Source organism: Bos taurus, chromosome 12 (genome assembly GCF_002263795.3).
Source record: "Bos taurus isolate L1 Dominette 01449 registration number 42190680 breed Hereford chromosome 12, ARS-UCD2.0, whole genome shotgun sequence".
NCBI classification, from domain to species: Eukaryota; Metazoa; Chordata; class Mammalia; order Artiodactyla; family Bovidae; genus Bos; species Bos taurus.
Window position 1 is genome coordinate 40,539,191 of NC_037339.1, and position 24,879 is coordinate 40,564,069.

The window sequence follows — 24,879 nt, forward strand, 5'->3', positions numbered from 1 at the left end:
AACTGTTCTGTTCATTCACAGCAAGAAGATGTTTCCAGCTGACTTGTTTGATTGAGCTAGCTGATAAGTTTTATTGCTCTCATGTAGACAATGAAGCAAGTGCCTAATGGGGAAAATTGCATGGAGTCTGACTTGGAAGCAAAGTTGGCCTCTGGCTACTGAGTGGGTCCAGCTGAGAAAACTAGTTCAACCCCCTATAAGATCTGAAATGTAAAGCAAGAAAGAAAGACAGAAGATGGATATTTCATTAAGATAGATGAACTCAAAAAGAGCGGTGATGCAGAGAAAGTTAAGAAGGGAAATAGAGGATAAGCAGGGTTGCAATTATTACCAGCATAAAGCAAATTGCTCAGGGTCCCATAAATCTTTTCAGGTTCAATCCCCCATGCTTAACCAGATGATCTGCCTGGATCTCTGCACATGCATCTTGCCTCACCCTCTTCATTTATTTCCTCTTTAACTAAAAGGTACTCTAAGTTCAGTGTTGAAGCTTTTTGACTAAAGTCATTCTGTTGTCAAAACACTGTTATTAAAGCATATTTTGGATTGTTTCCAAAAACAAAAAGCAAAAATAAACAGTTTCTTTTTGGACTGAAAAACATATTTAGAGATGCTTCAATAGCTAGTGTTACCTAGCTTCACTAATTCCTGCAGTACTAATATTTTTAGACAAACTGAATTTATACCTATAACACAACATTAAGTAATGATAGATTATTCCCCTCTTTACCTAGCCTTGTCTATTTCATTACACTTGGGGTTCTTTTGTGGAACTTCTCTTTGTCTGCACTAACATAGACATTATATTTTTAAAAGTGTGTGAGATTACTTCCATATACCCTCATAAGATATTATTCCTGTGATCCTATTCCAAAAATTTAAAGAAAAATATGCTACACTGTTTTTCTGTCAGAGAAGACAGTGCAATTATTGAGTTACCTTAGGTACTCTGTAATCTCTCATAGTCACATTTTCTTCATCTCTAACAATGAGAGCAATAATCACACTTTTATCATACGTTGTTGTAAGAATTAAAGCACTTATTGTTAATAAGGAATATTGTGTTCACCCATAGCAAGTACTCATCTAAGTGTCATTCTTATTGCTATGGACTTCCCTAGTAACTCAGATGGTAAAGCATCTGCCTGCAATCCAGGATACTTGGATTTGATGCCTGGGTAGGGAAGAGAAGGAAATGGCACCCCACTCCAGTATTCTTGCCTGGAGAATTCCATAGACAGAGGAGCCTGCTGGGCTACAGTCCATAGTGTCACAAAGAGTTGGACACAACTGAAATGACTTAGCATGCAGGCTTGTACCATATTTAGTATCTTGATAGCATTTGACACCCTGACCCTCTTTCATTTGGTTGAAATCTGTCCATTTCATTCCTTTCCCATTATTCTGTCAATCTTTTTTTTAGAATTCTGTTTTATTAGGTGGACATTCTGAAAACTTTAGCCTGGGAAACAGCTTTTAAGCCAGCTCTTAAGGACTGTTCCCTCTTCTGTCCATATTTGCATTCACAACTCTACAATCTTGCTTCTGTGTATAATCCTTAAATATTAGTGCTTATTTTCCTATGTTGTTGTTTTCTTCTTTTGTCCTCTTCTCCCTTAAGACCTCCTGCAGGAGAAGTGTTCAATTACCATTTATTACCATTTACCACTGATGGTCCTCAAACATCTGCTTCCAGACAGGAAGACATACTTTACCAGTACTACATCTCTCAAATTGAATATGTCCCAAACATCTCAACCTCAACACGTCCAAAGTTGAACCATGACATCTAACCTCCATTCCCCAAATCAATCCTCTTTCTATGGCCCCTTGCTCAGTAGAGAGAAACAATACCCGCTCAACTGCCCAAGCCATATCTGGAAGTAATCTTTGAATCATCCTTCTCATTCAAACACAATATACAATCAGGTATCAAATGCCACTGACTTGTATACCTCTCAAGCCTGTCCTTTTATCTTTATTCACTGCCAGTATCTTAGCCCATGTGATATTATTTCCTGAATTCTTACCACTGCCAACTCCTATCTTCCCCCTCCGTCTATACACTAAGATAGGAAAAAATGTTTCAAAGAAGTTAAAGATCAGGATTCCTTTTTCACTATTGTAATTGTGTGATCTTGAGCAAACTAATTATTTTTCTGTTTTAATTTCTTCAGTTGTAAAATGAGTACAACTAATGTCTTATCCTGGAAGGATTAAATGAGATATTGCCTAAGAACTTAGAAGTATTTAGTGTACAATATCTGTTCACTCTGACTTCAGTAACTGTTTTTATCATTGTTTTTCAACATTTGATTATGTCAACTCTTCACACTAAAAACATTTGATGAGTTCTCACTGCAATTAAGAATAATGTTTACATTTTCTAGTTTAGTTGATAATTGGCCTTTTCACAATTTCAGCCTCAAAACTCTATCCCCTTTATTCTGAACTCGTTGGTGCTATATGGTGCTATATGCACCATATCCAGTTTTTGTTGTCGTTGTTTAGCTACTCTTCTGTGCCACTCTCATCCACCCCAGGTCTTAGCACATACTGTTCCCTTTTCACTTCCATCTTTTCCAGTTGAATACTACTGGATTTACATCTTTTAAATTTCATCTTAAAAATGTTAACGATAGGCAATGTTTGCTGTATGCTTATATTGTACCAAACACTGAGCAAAGATTTACAGAAATAATTTCATTTAAATTTCTCAAAGTAACTCCATGAGAGAGGAAGACTTTCCCAAGCTCCAACAGAATAATAAATAGATACCCTGGCTATGAAATCTCTTGGTACCTACACTTAACAGAAATAGCACAATGCAAATGCTTGCTTAATTTTATTCCTAGTTCTCCTGTGATGTCCACAAGGAGAGAGATTTTAATATAATTTGGGCATTTATGTCCATTCCCTGGTGGCTCAGTGGTAAAGACTCCACTTGCAATGCAGGAGACTCAGGAGATGAGAGTTTGATCCCTGGGTTGGAAGATTCCTTGGAGAAGGAAATGGCAACCTACTCCAGTGTTCTTGCCTGGAGAATCCCATGGACAGAGGAGCCAAGTGGGCTACAGTCCATGGGGTCACAAAGAGTTGGACGTGAGTGGGTGACTGAGTATGGCACCCATTTAAACACAGTTGTGTTACATGGTAATGGCACAATAAACCTTTGAGTCAGGAAGACATAAGTAAGTATGTTACTATGTCTCAGATACTGTACTGAGTTTGCTTTTCTTATGAGTTACTGGTAAGAATCTCTATTTTACAAAAGAGAAAACTGAAGTCGAGAGAGCACCTAGAATTTACTCTCTAGCAGCCATAGTGATTGTAAGAGACAGTATTTATTTTCAAAACTGTCAGCTGCAAAAGTCCATGTAATCCCCAAATTTCAATCCCAGTGGGAGTTTAGGGTTAGCAGATGTCAACTATTATATACAGGATGGATAAACAACAAAGTCCTACTGAATAGTACAGGGAACTATATTCAACATCCTGTGATAAACCATAATGGAAAAGAATATGAAAAACAATGTATATGTATTATGACTGAATCACTTTGCTATACAGCAGAAATGAAATACATTGCAAATTAACTGTAATAAAAAATTTTAAAGTCCATGTAGAAATTCTTTTCTTATTTAAACTTCTGCAGAAGTAGTCCTTGTAATGGTATGCTGCTGCTGCTGCTAAGTCGCTTCAGTCGTGTCCGACTCTGCGACCCCATAGACGGCAGCCCACCAGGTTCCTCCATCCCTGGGATTCTCCAGGCAAGAACACTGGAGTGGGTTGCCATTTCCTTCACCAATGCATGAAAGTGAAAAGTGAAAGTGAAGTTGCTCAGTTGTGCCCAATTCTTAGCGACCCCATGGACTGCAGCCTCCCAGGCTCCTCCATCCATGGGGTTTACCAGGCAAGAGTACTAAAGTGGGGTGCCATTGCCTTCTCCATGTAATGGTATAATTGAGGCTTAAGTCAGTGACTGTGCTTGATTTGGAACAATCTATCGGCATGCCATCAACCAAGCCTGTTCAGCATACAACTGCTAAATGACTATGAAGTGAGTTTAAAAGTAACTAGATTATAGGTCAAAGTAAGACTACGGGGACTATATTCTAACAAACCAGGTTAGGCAAAAACAGATTTCTAATGTTAACTGCTGTTTATTTAATTTATCATAATTAGTGGTATTAAATTTAGTTCTTAATGCCTGTCATATTCTATTAGAATTAAAGCTAAAAGTGCTAGAAACCATTTTGAGGTCATCATTTATGAAGTAAATATTTCTTAGACCTTCTTTAACCAAGAATTATTTTGAAAAAAAAAATGTTAAAAAAATTAAACTACGTTTATAGCATTTCTGCCCTGTTTCTTGGCTGTGCCCTCATTACTTCTTTTGGGAATCTGTTTCTATCATCTTTTAAAAACATATTTCACAGCCAAAGTTAAAGGGAAGAGAAAAGAGAAATAAAACAGAAAAGCAAATATTGATTGCAATACAGATTTAAAACTGTGATTTGCTAAGAAATCCGTGGTCTAAATGTAAGGCACCTAAGAAAACCCCAATCTGAAAAACATCCATCCCACTAGTGGGAACCTACTATATATCACAGGGAACTTAGCTCAGTGCTTTGTGGTGATCTAGATGGACAGGATGGAGGTGCGGAAGAGAGATCCAGGAGGGAGGGGATATATGTATGCATATCACTGACACACTTCATTGTATAGCAGAAGCTAACATGATATTGTAAAGTAACTATGCCCCCAATAAAACCAAGTACAGCCATCATTGCATGTATTTATGGTCACTTAATCCTATAGACTAGGACCTTTAAATCTCCAAAGAAGTTCATATTATGTCTTAGGCATTCTGCTACAATTTTGATTTCCTGGAAGGTTAGATGAATAGCCAATTTATGTATGATATATTGAAAAGCTTATTAACAATACATAATATTTCCTAGAAGATCAGTTTCATCTCTTAATTACAGGTATTTTGGCTTTATTATTTCTAATGGGGAATAAAACATGGGCATGCAATGGGGCTTGATGCCTATAAACCTTGACTCACAACCATAAACTGTATGCTATGTAACTGGCACTAGATTTCAGGAGCAGTGTTTAAAGTTACACCATTTTATAAGTATTATGATTCAAAGCTTTTATTGTCTCTAAACCTGCTAGTGAAGCTTATGGTTGGGTTCTGGTATGGTTCACCAAAAGACATGATTCCTCTGTTATTATAGGATGCCTCCAAATCCAAGAGTCACTTGTATTAAATCAACTCATCATATTATTTATGTCTTCAAGTTTCCTAATTCACTTTTTGCTATTGATTTTTGGATTTTGCTTTTGACCTGTAAGATTCTACATGGCCTCTGCACATTTAAATAACTATTCAAAATTCCCTGGTTGGTCTTTGGGAGCAGAGCCGGCTCTGTGAGCTGCTCCTAAGTCTTGTGTTATTATGATTACCCCCTAGGCTTTTCTATCTATTGCTCCTTCTACCTTCAGAATTAATAGATGAGGAAGATTAGGTCAATTGGCATTTCTGAGGCAAGTCTGAATTAATTTTCTTTGGCTTGTCTTGTTGAATTTCACACTCCCTGAACATTTCTCACTGATAAGCAGATTATGATGCTGGCTCATGTTCAGGATAGCAACTCCAAATGTGTTTACAGGGTTGTATTGTTACCTTTTAGCACCATCAACTGCAGTGAGCATTATCATTTATAAAGTTAAAGCTCTTTATTTTAAATTTGTGTCAAGAGGCTAATATAACTGTGATTTTAATTACTGAAAATCATTTTCAAATTAATGGAAAATTTAACAGTGGGAGATGTGTAGGAACCCAGAGACAATCAGCTTGGTCTTTACCTTAGGTGTTGCCCTCCGTAAGAGACATTAACATAATCCTTGTTTTCTAGATCAGAGGCTTTCAAAGGAAGGTCTATGAAAAGCATAAGTCAAAAGAGGAGTTCCTGGGGATTTATTATTGAAACTGAAGTCATGGTAAATCAAACTTGCAAATAGTGAAAATAATTTTTTACCTTTCTACTTAGAGTAGCTGCATAGAGAGAATAATCAAAAAACCACTGGTTTCAGTGTTTATGAAATCATTGGTGTCATTAAGCAGAAAATTTTGAGTACAGTCATAGAAGAAAGTCACATTGCAAGAGGTTTGGGAGAGAAAGAAAGAGGACCTGGTAGATAAAGCATATTGATCATTTAAAAAATATGTTTGTGAAATGAATATAAAGACAACTGCAGAATACTGGAGGTTAAAATAATTTATTAGCTTGTTAAAATGGGATGGAATTTGAATCGTTGTGGGTAATAGTGTAATGGAAGCAGTATAAAGTGAACATTCCATAAAAATATCCTAAAATAGAGTAATGAACAGTGAGAACACAAATTGGCTCTGTAAGTAGGTGTAAAGCCAAGTAATGTAGGTTAATCTTGGAAAGTAGGAGAGACACTGTACTCAGGCTATTTCTTTTAAAGTTACCAAAGGGACATAGAAAGTGACTGTGAAATGGAGCAAGATCTTATGGTTCTTGTCCCCTATGCCCTCCGCCTGTCTTTTGTCTGTGGAAAAACTTTAGCCAAAGAATAAGTTTAATCAGAGAAGTGAGAAATGCAGAAACAAAGGATAATAGTCAGTGGAGACCAAATAATAATGGTTTGGTCATTCAGCATACTCAAGGACCTGCAGTTTCTTCTCAAATGCTATAGATCATATTCTGAGACATAGCCTGTGTGAGCTGTTTTGCAGATACTGAAACCCTCACTAGGTGGAAGAAGTTAACAACATGATGACCAGACTGTAGCAATGACATTGATGGTCACAATTCTGAGAATTGGCCTCAAAGAAATGGAAACAAACCAATCTTGGAACTGAAGATTAATTGTACTTAAAACAATCTAGATGATGTTGGTCAGACCGCCAATGACCGATTTCAAGATGACTATCAGAGCTGATTGTGTTGTTTCTGTATGTAGCCCCTTCCTTCAACCTATAAAAGTTCTTGTCCATTGCTTTTAGGGGTGGGGGGAAATCTGCCTTTGGGCAGGATTCTGCCCTCTCCCCTGCCAGTTGCTGACATTCAAAAGAAAGCAAACTTTTCTTTCCACCAACCTGGCCTCTTCATTGGTTTGTTGAGCAGCTAGCACCTGGACCCCACTTTTGGTTAAAATAGAAACTGCAGGACATGAAAAAACTGTAAGTTAGATTTTAGAAACTTTATTTACAAGGCCACACACAATATCTTCCAATGATCAATTCTGTTTTAAGGCCTCACATACCCTCAACACAATTTGCCTGGAAAAACAGTCGTCTCCCAAAAAAACGTTTTCACTTCGTTTCCAGGGCACTACTGTTCCCAGTTTGCCACTTACCTTATTGGCCACTTCTCTGTGTACTTTGGGGGCTCCCCTCCTTTCACTGAAAGTGCACTTGTCTCAAGGCCCTGTTCGTGGATCTCTTCTCTCACAGGCTACCTAGTGTGGTATCTAGTTTCATGGCATTAAATTTTATGATGAATCCCAAATATATGTCTCCAAATACAGCCTTGCTCTCTCTCAGAATTCATAAATTAGATCACTCCCTGATATTTCTTTTTAGATGTCAAATAGGCATCTTAAACTTCTTTGCCTAAAACTAGACTCAGTTTCCCTCCTAAATCTACCCAAGCTCCAGGATTTCCCATCCCCCCTCTCATTCAGACTTAAACACAAGACGTCAATAGGTTGAGACAAATTTTCTCTTTTCTTCCCACTTCCACATTTAATTCGTAATCATAGCATATCAGCTTTACTATATATTTAGGAAATATCCCATATTTCATCATTCTTTACAGCCTCCTTGGCTATATACCTTGATTCAAACCACCATTATCTGTATCTCTGTTTTTAATCTGTGTACTAAAGTCAGTTCCTGCATAATAACTAGAATGATTGCTTTAACCAAGGTCATATCAAGCCATTTCTCCACTGAAAATTTTCAGACACTTTTCTTCCCTCTCAGAATACAGTACAGATCTTTGTTGACTCAACTTTACATGAACCGATATTTGCACACTCTTGAACTCATGCTTAAGTGCTAAGTAGGTTCAGTAAGGTCCAACTCTTTGTGACCCTGTGGTCTGTATCCTGCAAGGCTCCTCTGTCCATGGTGATTCTCTAGGCAAGAATACTGGAGTGAGTTACCATGTCCTCCTCCAGGGGATCTTCCTGACCCAGTGCCTGAACTCATGTCTCTTATGTCTCCTGCACTGGCAGGTGGATTCTTTACCACTAGCACCAGCTGGGAAGCCCTAAACATCCATCCATACACAGGGAGTAAATTTTCACCTCCCAGACTAAGGAAACACAGGTTTAAAGAAGTTGAATAGTGTTTACCAGTCCTTCCTGGAAAAGTTAGGACATAGCTAAAATTCATGGGGGTGGGTGGAGGGCGGGCTCTGACTTTAGTTGTCCTTGTTCCTAAGCTCCTTATTACTATCCTTAACTTCCCTGAAATGCTTGGAAGGTGTCATGGCAAGAAGGATCTAAAATTTTAAATTAATTTCCTTTCAATCCCTTGAAAAAGGAAAATGAACAACAAAGAGTGTCTCTATTTCTTCAGTGCAGCTTCTTAGCTAGATATTAGAAGGAATTACTTGGATTCAATTAAGTTTTATACAGATTTGAATGACTGCTGCAACTACTACTATAGCCAATATCAATGATAATAAAAGTAATCATTACTCTGTATTTTGTGCTTGGGTCTTTATGTACATTTGAATCTCATTGCAATATATTTTAGAAAATAAGGGTCAGAGGGGCTAAACATTTATCCCTAAATCAGAGAGGAAGCAGTTGGCAGGAAGGGAATTCAGTATTACTTACTATGAGCCTGAATTCCTAACCATTGAGACAAAATACAAAGTTGGTATGTCAGGTGGAATTTGGAATAGTGTAGGTAAATACATTTTTGAAAAATCTTGCTATGAACTAGATCCCTTACAAGTTTCTGCATTCACAACATGTTTCATTCCTTTTCTACTGAGGTCAAACATCATCCCAGATATCTCAGTTGCTATTTTTATTATATCTCTCTTAGGTCTCTCAGATATTGTGAAAGCAGAGTGCCTCAGATGATAAAGGTAGCCACTTTTAACTACAAAACCTCCCATATATTAATATTATATTTTTCAAAAGCAATAAAAAAACATGTCATGGCAGAAGTTTGTGATAATAGAGAAATGGTTTAAGCAGTTTGACTATTTGTAACTTTTAAATGAAAGATAACTGTTACATTTTAAAATAATAGTAAAGATACAGAAGTAGAATTAAGTGATTAAAAATTACAATTTAAGATATAGTATTGTAGTATTTTTCAGGTATATTTGCAAAACATTCGATGTCATATTAATAATTGTCTCCTTACCTAAATACATGGTGTTAATGAAAAAACTAGTGTCCAACTGCGGCATCTGCCTCTTTCTAAAACACCTAGTAATCAGCGTATGTAGCTGAATTTTCTGTTGCAAGGAAGAAAGAGAACAGAATCTTTTTCTTAGGGGCTATTTCACAATCACCTGATTATTGGAAATTATGATAAAGCTTCTTCCAGGCAGATGGTGTCTGAACATCCCATCAAACGACACGGGGGACAACACTGGCAATGAGACTCACACATTGCTTTAAGAGCAAATGTGAAGATGAAGGCTAAACGGACAAAGGTGTCAAGGTCCTATTCACACCCTGGATTCTGTGCTAATTCTGAATAAATCATACCTTTTGTCCATGTTATAATCGTATTTCATACCCATTAGATTTCTGTGAATTGTGGAGTAACAGGATTTTAAAACTAAGGCATGGACAGGGTGAGGGATGTTCATAAATTATAAATGACCACTCTACTTTGAAAAATTCATGTCATATGTTATTGGAGAAAGTAATTTTATTATCTTGGCAAATAAAGCCTTGAATTCTAGAACTAGTATACTTTTTCACTATTTTCCATTCAGTTATAGTGACCTTTCTTGGCCTGTTGAAAGGTGGTTCATCCTTCACCTCATCCTAATGCTTGTCTTTTTGGTTTTCTCAACTGACTGCAATAACTCTTTCCACAGAATGTGCATAATATGTAGTCATGACTCTCTTTATGGCATTTCTATAGACTACCTTATATAATTACTTGTCCATTCAGTTCCTTCATCTTTTATACCTAGAAATGTTCTTGAGGGGAGAGAAAGAATGTTTAACTACTTTCTTGATTCATTAGACAGGCAATTTAAAATAAATGTATTGCTTGCAGTTTATTGAAAAGATAAAAGAACACAACACAAGGTATTGTGTACTTAAAATGACCAATAAGAGAATAAATCTTATGTTAAGCATTCTTATGAAACAAACACACACATACATAGGAAAATATACCACCACAACTGCCAAGAATAACTTATATGATTGATATTTTCTTTAACAATATTTCTACAATATGAATTTCTAGTCTCATTAAGTAATCTGGGGTACTCCTTTGTTTCACTTGTTTAATGAGGAATAGTGAAAACCAATGATTAATAATATAAAATAAAAAATTAAAATCACATCTCTATTTTTGTACAGAATTAAACAAAATATATTAATTTTGATCTAGTGTTATAATTTGTAGCTAACACGATTGAGCTTCCTAAAATAAAGGACTATTTATTACTGTGTATTTTATATAGAGAGAGTTATAGATTTCTGGGAAGAGTTTTATGACATTCTGAAAATTCCTATTACAGTGTACAGTTACAGTGTATTCTAAGAATCCAGTAAGTCTCTGATATATAGATGAAAATATGTGGCCCAGAAAGAAGATAAATGTTTAAGTTAAGAAGAAATGTTTATTGAATCCATTAGGCTTCATAATTAATATGAGTCTTTGATAAAACTGGTGGAAATGGTATTACTTTCCAAATTGTTTTCTAGGATTAAAACTAATTGAATGGATAGATGATTTCAAAAGTTAGGAATTACCCAAAAAAGACAGAAGAATTTCTCAAATTATATGAGGTGACCAAATAAGAACTAGGAGACGAGGAAGAGAACAGGTTAAAAGATAATATTTTGGGTGTGAGGGGATACATATGCAGCCATGAATCAGGATTATAGTTGTGTAAAAATACATTTAGCATATAAATATGTAACGTGGTATAAGTGATCACAATATACACTAAGTATACATTAAAATAATGTACTTAATCATAGACCAAGAAATCTTTACATGTGAAATTAATAAAACCTGGAGTTAAAAAACAAAGCCAATCATTTGAAATCTCTTATTTGCTCAAGTATTTAATCTATTATTTTTAAGAGTTTTCAAAGATGTGACATTGAGACCATATATTTCAGTCTTTTGCACAAGAAACTTTCTTAGCCATGGGGGCATGCTATCATTGATAATCCTTAACTAGTTGGAAATAATTTTAATAAGTGTAATTTTTCAAAGATAAAACTTCTTCTGGAGTAGAAGAACATAATTAAGATACCAATAAGTATGAATAATCTGCTGTTGAGAGAATTATACTTTTCACTCTCTTGGATCCTAAAAGCATATAGTTAAATTAAAATATGGATGCTAATGTACAAGTATAATATTAAAATAATTTATGTTTACTCACCTTTGAGAAGTGAGTGACACTGAAGTTAAATATTCATGACTTTCTGGTTTTGTTTAATAAAAAAGCATAATTTCACTTCAGGAATCAGAAATTTATATAGGGTTAGGAAATGCTACTGCAATATAATGCATACATTAAACTATTGCCTCTCAAAGTTTAATATGCATTCAAATTAGCTAGAAATTGTGTTGAAATGTCGATTCTGGCTCAGTAGGTATGGGGATTCTGCATTTCTAACAAGTTCCCAGGTAATACAGATTCTTCTGGTTCATGGACAGACTGCATTTTTAGTAGCAAAATCTTAAATATTATTAATTAGATTTTAATGATCTACCTCAAGGGAAAAAGATTAGAATGAATGCAGGGCAGAGAAAAAGGAAAGTTATTTTCCTCTGGTAACAGATTCAACTAAATAATAGCTCTGCGGCTGCTGCTGCTGCTGAGTCGCTTCAGTCGTGTCCGACTCTGTGCGACCCCATAGACGGCAGCCCATCAGGCTCCGCCATCCCTGGGATTCTCCAGGCAAGAACACTGGAGTGGGTTGCCATATCCTTCTCCAATACATGAAAGTGAAAAGTGAAAGTGAAGTCGCTCAGTCGTGTCCAACTCCCAGCGACCCATGGACTGCAGCCCACCAGGCTCCTCCGTCCATGGGATTTTCCAGGCAAGAGTACCGGAGTGGGGTGCCATTGCCTTCTCCGAATAATAGCTCTACTGTGTGGTAATAGTTAGCATGAAGAAAAGTGTTAATTGCTTGGTCATGTCCGACTCTTTGCAACATTATAGACTGTAGGCCACCATGCTCCTCCATCCATGAGATTTTCCAGGCAAGAATACTGGAGTGGGTTGTCACTTCCTTCTCCAGGGAATAGTTAGCATACTAATGCTTATTTTTTACCATATGTGTTTTGCCACAAAACCAAAATGAACATACACATTAGATCCCTGTGGTTGTTCAGTGGTAGAGAATCCACCTGCAATGCAGGACACAAGATGTAGAGATGCAGGTTCAATCCCTGGGTCAGGAAGATCCCCGGAAGACAGAAATGCAACCCAGTCCAGTATTCTTGCCTGGGAAATCCCATCCACAGAGGAGCCAGGCAGGCTACAGTTCATGTGTTAGCAAAGAGTCAGACACAACTGAGTGACTAAACAACAACAAAGTTTCAGGCAAGCAAAAATTTGGAGATTTCTAAGTCTCAACTGTTAAAGTCTGCATACACACACATACACACACACACATACACAACGGTTTTGCAAAGCAAAAACTGAAATATTAAGGCCATTTTCTATCCTATATGTTACAATTAAAACAGAAGCAGCCACTGATAATTTGACCAGCAATTTATAAGAATTTGTGTTGTTCTTTTGCTTATTTCAGTGTAAGTGGACCCAAATGCTTTTAACATTTATCCTCTAAATTTTTCAACACAAATGCAGCAAGCATCTGTCTTTCTCTGTATTATGTCTCAAACCTAACCTATCACCACAGGCATCAAAGCTGAACATGATGGTCATGCTGTTCCCTGCAGCCCTGAAAGACAAAAAGAACAAACACACCCCAAAAACTTAAAACCTGGTGCCAAGGGAGCTCTCCAGGTTGCCAAGTGCCTCTCTGATCCTACCAGTAAATATAAAAGCTGCTTCCCTCAGTAACTGAAAACAATAACAACTGTCTTTCCTCCATTCTTGTTGAACCACTGGGGATAGAGGAAAGATAGAATATAGAAATGTGCCCCAAAATGTCCATGGATGGGTTTGATTTACACGGTATGGTTTGCTACAACCTGTAAAGATTAGATAATGGGCTTTCTTAGATGTAATTTCTGTTTCCAGGAGAAGGCCTTCTAATATCTTTAAATGGTATATCTATAAAATTCTGTTTTCCTAAAGGACAACTGGTTAGAAAAAAAAAAAAAAAAAACCTCTTATTGAACAGCACCATAGCTTTTGTACAACTTCATATATAAAAAGGTATCATCATAAAAGTTAGCACATGGATATGCCCATTGATTGTAATAAAATTTATAAATCAAATCTGCTTTCATTTTACTTATATAAGCTAAAGGAAAATGCAGCTATATCCACAATACAGTGATTCAAAGCCCATATTGTTCATTTGAGCAAGTAAGTTTCAAGAGTAAAATCTAACTGTAAATATTTTGTAAGAAACTTTGGTATTAAAACCAACAAGCCAGTTTATAATTATGATTTACTAATGAAGTTCAATTTTAAGCAGCAGTGAAAAAAATTATGTCTGATATTTATCATACCAATTATACACAATTATATGAGGTCTCTGATTTTATGGATAATAATATTATTGATGATAATTTACTGATTTTAGTCACATTTTTTGTCAGCAAAGCTATACTAATATTATAAAATACATTATTTTCTGTTATAAATACTCAGCCTTCCCATTCCTATCTTCTAAATTTTTTGAACCTAAAAATATGAAGCAAATGTAGGATTTTAAGAATAATATTTTGGGGAAAATAAATAAATTTAAAAATTAAAAAAAGAATGTCTTGGGGATTTTTTTGACAATGCAATTAGTTATGAAACCATAAACAACTTTACTAAAAGCATTTTTCAATTGGTAAGGGAGGTATAATTCCTCACATAATATTGTATGATAATACTATTTCTATTTTCTAGTATAAAATAATTCTATTAATTTCAGAAAGATATTTATCTATAAAGAAATTTATCTTTTCTTTTAATAAAAAACTTGCAATCACATTTGAAAAGAGGGAAAAAGCAGAGACTTGTCCTGAAAATCTTTGACTTTACTGGTGGCCAAGTGTCTAGGAGATTGGCTTCACCTTTTCACTTTTACAGTATCTTTCACTGTATGGGAATAATTCCATCTAAAATAAAAGAAAAAATGACAGATCTTTATTGAAAATATTAGCTTATATGTAAAGTTTTGGATTTGATCACTGGTTATTACCTGCATCCTTTATGTGTCAATCATTTTAGTGCAGATCATAGAATCCTGGGATAATGGAAATGTACTACATCTGTATTGTCCACGACCATAACCACTAGCCACACGTGACTACTGAGTAGCTGAAATGTGACATGTGACTGAGGACATACTTTTCTTATCTTATTTACTTTTAATTAATTTATACTAAATTGTTACATGTTCAAACTACTGAACAATTGCACTTGCTTCTGATGATAGTAAAGTTATGCTCAAAATCCTTCAAAGTAGGCTTCAGCAGTACTTGAATCAAAAAATTACAGATGTACAAGCTGGGTTTAAAAAAGGCAGAGGAACCAGAGATCAAATTGCCAACATTCATAGGATCACAGAGAAAGCAAGGGAATTTCAGAAAAACATCTACTTCTGTTTCATTGACTATGTGAAAGTCTTTGTGTGGATCACACAAACTGTGGAAAATTCTTAAAGAAATGGGAATATCAGACCATATTACCTGTCTCCTGAGAAACCTGCATGCAGGTCAAGGAGCAATGGTTAGAACCTTACATGGAACAACGGATTGACTGGTTCAAAATTCAGAAAGGAGCATGACAAGGCTGTATATTGTCACCCTGGTTATTTAACTTATATGCAGAGTACATCATGTGAAATGCCAAGCTGCATGTTACAAGCTGGAATCAAAATTGCAGGAAGAAATATAAACAACCTCAGATACGCAGATGATACCACTCTAATGGCAGAAAGTGAAGAGAAACTAAAGAGACTCTTGATGAGAACGAAGGAGGGGAGTGAAAAAACTGGCTTGCTGCTGTTGCTAAGTCACTTCAGTTGTGTCCGACTCTATGCGACCCCATGGACTGCAGCCCACCAGGCTCCCCCGTCCCTGGGATTCTCCAGGCAAGAACACTGGAGTGGGTTGCCATTTCCTTCTCCAATGCATGAAAGTGGAAAGTGAAAGTGAAGTCACTGAGTTTGTGTCTGACTCTTAGCAACCCCATGGGACTGCAGCCTACCAGGCTCCTCCGTCCATGGGATTTTCCAGGCAAGAGTACTGGAGTGGGGTGCCACTGTCTTCTCCGAAAAACTGGCTTAAAACACAACATTAAAAAAACTGAGGTCACGGCATCTGGTCCCATCACTTCATGGCAAATAGAAGGAAAAAAAGTGGAAACAGTGACAGATTTTCTCTTCTTGGGCTCCAAAATCACTGCTGATGGGGACTACAGCCATGAAATTAGAAGAAACTTGTTCCTTGGAAGGAAGGCTATGACAAACCTAGACCACATATTAAAAAGCAAAGACATAAATTTGCCGACAAAAGTCTGTATAGTCAAAGCTGTTTTTTTCCAGTAGTCATGCATGAATGTGAAAGTTGGACCATAGAGAAGGTTGAATGCTGAAGAACTGGTGCTTTTGAACTGCGGTGCTGGAAGACTTTCTCCTTCCGTTGGACAGGAAGGAGATCAAACCAGTCAATCCTAAGGAAAATTAACCCAGAATACTCATGGGAAGGGCTGATGCTAAAGCTGAAGCTCCAATACTGTGGACACCTGATGCAAAGAACCAACTCACTGGAAAACATCCATATGCTGGGAAAGATTGAAGGCAAAAGAAGAGGGTGGCAGTGGATAAGGTGGTTAAACAGCATCACTGACTCGATGGACATGAATTTGAGCAAACTCTGGGAGACACTGGAGGACATGAAAGCCTGCCATGCTGCAATCCTAGGTGTTGCAAAGAGTTGGACACAGCTTAGCGACTGAACAACAAGAACAATAATGTATAAGAAGAATTCTGCCTGTCAACTAAAAAGATGCACAATGTGAGACTGGAGAGTTTTATTTGGGACAAAATGAAGACTGCAGCCCAGGAGACAGCACCTCAGATAGCTCTGAGAGACTGCTCCAAAGAAGCAGCTGCTGCTAAGTTGCTTCACTTGTGTCCGACTCTGTGCGACCCCATGGACTGCAGCCTATGAGGCTTCTCTGTCCATGGGATTTTCCAGGCAAGAGTACTGGGGTGGGTTGCCATTGCCTTCTCCGCCAAAGAAGCAGGGGGGAAGGTAAATACATATGTGATTTTGGTGAAGGGGGAGTACATGGAATTAAGCACTCATTTTACAAAAGGTTTTCTGCTAGTCACAAGGAGCTGATGTCACCATGATGGGATTTAGTGCTTTTCTAGATATAAAGGCATGCTAGGATTGGGATCATGAAATCAGTTCCTGAAAATATCTAACTATCTGAAGACCTGTTCTACCAGTTTCCCTGGAGACAGTAGCTTTGGGAGATGGTCAGGAACAGGGAGGCCTAGCCTGCTGCAGTTCATGGGGTTGCAAACGGTCAGACATGGCTTAGCAACTGAGCAACAACAACAAATTGTCACATATGGCTAGGATCTACTTTACTGGATAGCATAGTAAATCTAATCAATAGAGATACAGCCTTGCTGAAAACAAAGAAACCAGCTTCATAAAGCTTATTTCTCATTAGTTATAAATAGGAATTCAGTTTAAAAAAATAAACAAAACCAAACCTTGAGCTCAAACAAAACCTTGTGTGCACCAGGACCCAGAGGTACCACAGAGACTGAGTCAGACCTGCCTTTGAGTGTTTGAGTGTTTCCTGTGAAGGCATGGGTCAGCAGTGGCCTGCCGTGGGGACAGGGGTTCTGGCTGCAGCAGATCTGGGTCCTACATTGTTACCCATCATAGAGCGGCTGAGCAGGTGACACACAAACTGCAGATGATACCAAAGAAATTCCCACACCGTTAAGAAAGTTCTAGGACCCACAACAGATTTCCGAACCTGGGGATCCAGCAAAGGGATTGAGAATCCCCAGAGAATTTGACTTTGGAGGCCAGTGGGATTTAATTACAGAACTTCCACAGGACTGGGGAAACAGACTCATGGAGGGCACAGATGGGACCTTGTGTGCACCAGGAGCTGGGAGAGGGGAGCGGTGTTCCCACAGGAGACTGAGTCAGACTTGGCTGTGAGTGTCCAAGAGGCTCCAGTGGAGGCTTGGGTAGAAAGTGTGGCCTCAGGCCAAACAACAGGGAGGGAGCACAGCCCCACCCATCAACAGAAAATTGGATTAAAGATTTATTAAACATGTCCCTGCCCATCAGAACAAGACCCAGATTCCCACTCAGTCAGTCTCTCCCATAAGGAAGCTTCTATAAGTCTTTTATCCTTATTCATAGAGGGCAGACAGAATGAAAACCACAATCACAGAAAACTAACCAAACTGATCATATGGACCACAGCCTTCTCTAACTCAGTGAAACTATGAGCCATGCCATGTAGGGCCACCCAAAACAGATGGGTCATGGTGGAGAGTTCTGACAAAATGTGGTCCATGGGAGAAAGGAATGGCAAACCACTTCAGTATTCTTGCCTTGAGAACCCCATGAACAGTATGAAAATGCAAAAAGATATGACATTGAAAGATGAACTCCCCAGGTCAGTGGGTGCCCAATATGCTACTGTAGAACAGTGGAGAAATAACTCCAGAAATAATGAAGAGACAGAGCCAAAACGAAAACAATGCCCAGGTGTGGATGTGACTGGTGATGGAAGTAAAGTTTGATGTTGTAAAGAACAATATTGCATAGGAACCTGGAAGGTTAGGTCCATGAACCAAGGTATATTGGAAGTGGTCAAGCAGATTGCAAGAGTTAACATTGACATTTTAGGAATCAGTGAACTAAAATGGACTAGAATGGGAGAATTTAATTCAGATGACCATTATATACTGTGGGCAAGAATCCATTAGAAGAAATGGACTACTCCCATAGTCAACAAAAGAGTCCAGAATGAAGTACTTGGGTACAATCTCAAAAATGAGAGAATGATCTCTGTTCATTTCCAAGGAAAACCATTTAATATCACAGTAATCCAAGTCTATGTCCCAAACAGTAATGCCAAAGAAGCTGAAGTTGAACAGTTCTATGATGACCTACAAGACCTTCTAGAACTAACAACAACAACAAAAAGTCATTTTTCATCATAGGGGACTGGAATGCAAAAGTAGAGAGTCAAGAGATATGTAGAGTAACAGGCAAGTTTCTCCTTGGAGTAAAAAATGAAGCAGGGCAAAGGCTAACAGAGTTTTGCCAAGAGAATGCACTGGTCATAGCATACACCCTCTTCCAACAACACATGACTCTAACATGCACATCACCAGATGATCAAAACCAAAATCAGACTGATTACATTATTTGCAGCCAAAGATGAAGAAGCTCTATACAGTCAGCAAAAACAAGACCGGGAGCTGACTGTGGCTCAGATCATGAACTGCTTATTGCAAAATTCAGATTTAAATTGAAGAAAGTAGGGAAAAAAACTAGACCATTCAGGTATGACCTAAATCAAATCCCTTACAATTACACAGTGGAAGTGAAAAATAGATTCAAGGGATTAGATCTGATAGAGTGCTGAAAAACTATGGACAGAGGTTTGTGACATCATACAAGAAGCAGTGATCAAGAAAATCACCAAGAAAAAGAAATGCAAAAAAGGCAAAATGGTTGTCTGAGGAGGCCTTACAAATAGCTGAGAAAAGAAGAGAAGTGAAAGGCAAAGAAGAAAAGCAAAGATATATCCATCTGAATGCAGAGTTCCAAAGAATAGCAAGAAGAGATAAGAAAGCCTTCCTCAGTGATCAATGCAAAGAAATAAGGAAAACAATAGAATGGGAAAAACTAGAGATCGCTTCAAGAAAATTAAGAAATACTAAGGGAACATTTCATGCAAATATGGGCACAATAAATGACAGAAACAGTATGGACCTAACAGAAGCAGAAGATATTAAGAAAAGTTGACAACAGTACACGGAACTATACAAAAAAATATCTAAATGACCCAGATAACCACAAGGGTGTGATCACTCTCCTGTAGCCAGACATCCATTCAGGAGTGCAAAGTCAAGTAGACCTTCGGAAGCATCACTACAGACAAAGCTAGCGGAGATGATGGATTTTTAGTTGAGCTATTTCAAATCCTAAAAGATAATGCTATTAAAGTGCTGCACTCAATATCCAGCAAATTTGGAAAACTCAGCAGTGGTCACAGGACTGGAAAATGTCGATATTCATTCCAATCCCAAAGGAAGGCAATGCCAAAGAATGTTCAAATTACCATACAATTGCACTCATCTCATACGCTATCTCAAAATTCATACGCAATGCTCAAAATTCTCTAAGTGAGACTTCAGCAGTTCATGAACTGAGAGCTTTCATATATTCAAGCTGGATTTAGAAAAGGCAGAGGAACCAGAGATCAAATTGCCAACATCTATTGGATCATAGAAAAAGCAAGAGAGTCCAGAAAAACATCTATCTCTGCTTTCTTGACTACACCAAAGAATTTGACTGTGTGGATCACAGCACACTGTGGAAAATTCTTCAAGGGAATTTTCAAGGTCTGGGAATACCAGACCACCAGACATGCCTCCTGAGAAATCTGTATGCAGGTCAAGAAGTAACAGTTAGAACCTGACATGGAACAATGGACTGGTTCCAAATTGGGAAAGGAGTAACGTCAAGGCTGTATATTGTCACCCTGCTTATTTAACTTATATGCAGAGTACATCCTGAGAAACACTGGACTGGAAGAAGCACAAGCTGGAATCAAGATTTCTGGGAGAAATATCAATAACCTCAAATATGCAGATGACACCACCCTTAGAGCAAAAAGCAAAAAGGAACTGAAGAGCCTCTTGATGAAAGTGAAAGAGGAGAGTAAAAAGTTGTCTTAAAGTTTAACATTCAGAAAACTAAGATCATGGTATCCGGTCCCATCACTTCATGGCATAAATGGGGAAACAATGAAAACAACGGCAAACTTTATTTTGGAGGGGCTCCAAAATCACTGCAGATGGTGACTGCAGCCATGAAATTAAAAGACGCTTACTCCTTGGAAGAAAAGCTAAAACTAACCTAGACAGCGCATTAAAAAGCAGAGATATTACTTTGCCGATAAAGGTCCATCCAGTCAAAATTCTGGTTTTTTCAGTAGTCATGTAGGGATGTGAGCATTGGACCATTAAGAACGTTTAGCACCAAATAATTGATGCTTTTGAACTGTGGTGTTGTAGGAGACTCGAGAGTCCCTTGGACAACAAGGTACCAATCCAGTCAATCCTAAAAGAAATCAGTCCTGAATATTCATTGGAAGGACTGTTGCTGAAACTGAAGCTCCAATACTTTGGCCACCTGTTGTGAAGAACTGACTTATTGGAAAGGACTCTGATGCTGGGAAAGATTAAAGGCAGGAGGAGAAGGGGACAATAGAGGATTAGATGGTTGAATGGCATTACTGACTCAATGGACATGAGTTTGCACAATCTCCGGGTGTTGGTGATGGACAGGGAAGCCTGGTGTGCTGCAGTCCATGGGGTTGCAAAGAGTTGGACACTACCGAGCATCTGAACTGAACTGAAAAAATAAACAAACATACAATATAAGAAATATTGTGTTAAAAAATAATAAATAAAAAGGATAGAGATCATTTGAGGAGGAGTACTGAAGGGAGATATGAATGGAATGAAGTAAAATGCCACATGACAATGCAATAAACAAAGTTCCAGGTACATTTAAAGAATTTGGCAATAGAAAAGGGGTTATTAAACTAGTACTCTGATAAAAATGTAAACATCAACAGAGAAAGGCAATGTTTTAATCTGTCTACATAAATATAATTTGCAGGTGTAAACAATCCACTAAAGAAGTATTCTTAATATAAAATGGTTAAAAGTAATACACAACTTTAGATGCTGAAACAAAGGCATATCACTCTTGATATTAACATTTATCAGTTAAGAGTTTATTCATAAATCTCATTGTGTAAAGCTTACAATATCAAATAAGTTTTGTGGAAGTCCTCTTGAAAATAATATGCGAAGAGTCTTGTACATTGCACTCAAAATTCCTGATAGTACAGATAAGGAGTCTGAGGCATCAAAATATTTCTGGATTCCCATCACTAGGCCCTTTGTCATCTAGCCATGCTGCTTACCGCATGATGGTGCTATATCTGGTGTCTCTAATACATCAAATGTTAGACAGGCACAAAATAAGACCAGCAATGACACTTCTTGAGGACAGAATTATCAATGTTTATTAAGTTAGTAAATTCATGGAGGAATGGTAATAGGGTTAATTTTTACTTTCTTCAAATTTGAAACTCCCAGATTTCTTTATGGCAAGTTCACCTAGACATTGATACTTTAAATTTGGAAAAAATGTTTTATTTTGTTGTGTCTGTAATTAATTCAATATCAATAGAGATTTGAGCAATTATGCTTTTGAGAAAGGTGCACTAGCAAATCAAATAATGTCACTTCCAAAAAACTACATTAATACAAATAATGTAGTTTCCAAAAAACTTTGGATTTATACTTAGAGAATCTTGAGTCCAGCATACTGAGTAGTCAGAATCCAATAAAATTTGTAACTGTAAAATTAGTAATTAAAGTATAGATAAGACAAGCGCTCAAATGCATTAAATAATACAGATTTGTCAAAAAATTTTCCTTAATGAATAGTTTTACTATTTATAACTCAAAATTTTTGTAATTTTAAATAATATATTTTAAAATATAGCAAAATACTTCTTTCTGTTCTCCAGTTAGAATAAACATTGCTTTTTCTGTGTTCTATGTTCCTTAAGTTCTTGATCCATCCTAGTACAGCAGTAATATTTTTAAAATGTCAAATGAAAGCTAACTTTTTGTTTGACCTTCTTATAAAATAAGTAGAAGATGTGAAAAAATGTCAAATTGGTAATTTCTATTTTCTATTCTATTTGAAAAATACTCAGAAACGATTGCACAAGAAGTTCCCAAAGCCTTGTGTTTCTTATATGTGTTCTCTTGATGCTGAATCTCCCAAAGCAATGAAATATATTTTTGATGCTTTAAGGCAATGGCACCCCACTCCAGTACTCTTGCTTGGCAAATCCCATGGACGGAGGAGCCTGGTAGGCTGCAGTCCCTGGGGTTGCTAGGAGTCAGACACGACTGAGCGACTTCACTTTCACTTTTCACTTTCATGCATTGGAGAAGGAAATGGCAACCCACTCCAGTGTTCTTGCCTGGAGAATCCCAGGGATGGGGAAGCCTGGTGGGCTGCCGTCTCTGGGGTCGCACACAGTTGGACACGACTGAAGCGATTTAGCAGCAGCAGCACTTTGGTTAATACTCTAAAAATATTTCTTTTTAGGAAAATCATTCTTTGAGCTTGTAGGTAATACACAAATATGCTTAACACACTATATAACTCCTGTATTTCTCTGTAGAGAATGTAAATTCCTTGGAAAATATACATTCCTTGACAAATATAAATTCCTTGAATATAAGAAGGATGTCTTGCTCATTTTATTGTACCAGATTCTAGCATATAGCAGATTTTCAGTAAATATAATTATTTGACTGAATATGAAGTTACTAATGCAATCTATGACTTTTCTCATGTCCTCTTTTGTTCACAACCTCATATTGCTTCCACTGACCAAAACTATTTCCAACATTTTTAAAGAAAACAATATATCATCTTATAAAATGTTAGGAAGGCATCCCCACACTTCAATTTGAAAACACTGGAAACAATGGGAATATCAAGAAAGTTATTAAGGACTTGCTGTAGTTTTCCACATCTTCCACACAACCACTTTTCTGCAGAAATCTCTGCCTAATCAAACTAACTGTACTCTTACCGTAACCTGTCTTGTATTCTTCTGAATGTTATTGCCTCTCCTGTACCAGTCCTGCCTCAGGCATTCTCCCTGTGTTTCCTTCTCTGCTAATTCTCCTTCAAAAAACTATATGAAAGAAAGAAACTTGAATCACAAACAAGTGGTCTTACTGGAATTAAACCACCTGGTTTCCATGTGACTCTAGGCAAGTCACATTGCTGCTGCTGCTAAGTTGCTTCAGTCGTGTCCAACTCTGTGCGACCCCACAGACTGTAGCCCACCAGGCTCCCCCGTCCCTGGGATTCTCCAGGCAAAAACACTGGAGTGGGTTGCCATTTCCCTTCTCCATTGCATGAAAGTGAAAAGTGAAAGTGAAGTCGCTCAGTCGTGTCCGACTCTTAGTGATCCCATGGACTATGCTAACTATAAAGCATTGATGGCTAAACTCATTAGAAGAGAATTTATCTACCTATCTATATATATATATATATATCTTTATATCTATCTATATCTCTCCCTATATATCTTTATATATGCTAACTATAAAGCATTGGTGGCTAAACTCATTAGAAGAGAATTCATCAGAATGAAGCAGATTCCTCAGGAGATATCATTGATAATATAAATTAAATTATAAGAGGGATAGTCCTTTCTTTATTTTTGTGTACAAAGCTGCAAGTTTTAAATCATTCAATTTAAATACTGTGTTCATTGAATTATTGCCAGAAACATACATAATTTCCATATATTTGTCAGAGACGTTTATGTAAGATTGCAAGGTCTTTTATGAGCTATCTGGAAGGGAACATTTCTTAACAGGAACCATCCTTGTTGCTCAATTCTGTGGAAACCCCTTCCTCAAGCTGCTCCTTTCTCAATTTATCAACACCCAATTTACTTTTCTAAAAAGTAGGCATATACTGAAAATATATACATGATAATCCAATTACAGCACAAGGCATTTTTACTGAGCCTGTATATGTCTGACTAAAGTCACATTTGCTTGGAATCAAGCATACGTCAGTAACATGCCAGATTCAGATTACATCTAGAATAAATTCCTTCAGCCTAGTGAAATAAAGAAGTCTGATAAGATAATCCCACTCCAAAGTGGTCGGTACACATAGACTTCCCTTTCCTTGAGGCTTTAGTTCCGGTCAACTATGAATAAGGAATCATGCTATGTGAGATAAAAACATACCCACACAAAAGAGAAAAAAACAGGAAGCTTCTGGCACAGTCCCTTATAAATTTGTTCTTTCCATTCACACATTTTTTTTGTGTGTGTGGTAATTCATCATAGTATTCCTCTATACAATTTTCACTATATTTAATAAAATAAAAATCAATGCAGAAAAGTAAGCTCGGTATCTCAGATCTAGTTTGAAGCTGAATGGAGTTAAGAAATGAACATGAATCCCTATATATTACCTATCTGTTAAACTCTGAAATATGAGCTTTTCCAAAAGATATAAATCATAAAATTAATAATCTTTCATGCAAAGCCTATATTACTATAGAACACCTTGAACCTCCTTATAAGTGGGAAAAAAGATTACAAGTAAAGGTTAAAGAA

The 24,879-nt window shown here is 37.1% G+C and overlaps 1 protein-coding gene across 6 annotated transcripts in view; it reads right to left on the minus strand.

Annotated features, from left to right (window-relative positions):
- The window catches only part of PCDH9 (protocadherin 9), a 1,143,194-nt gene that overhangs the window by 1,078,929 nt on the left and 39,386 nt on the right, over positions 1-24,879 (minus strand). The window lies entirely within an intron of this gene.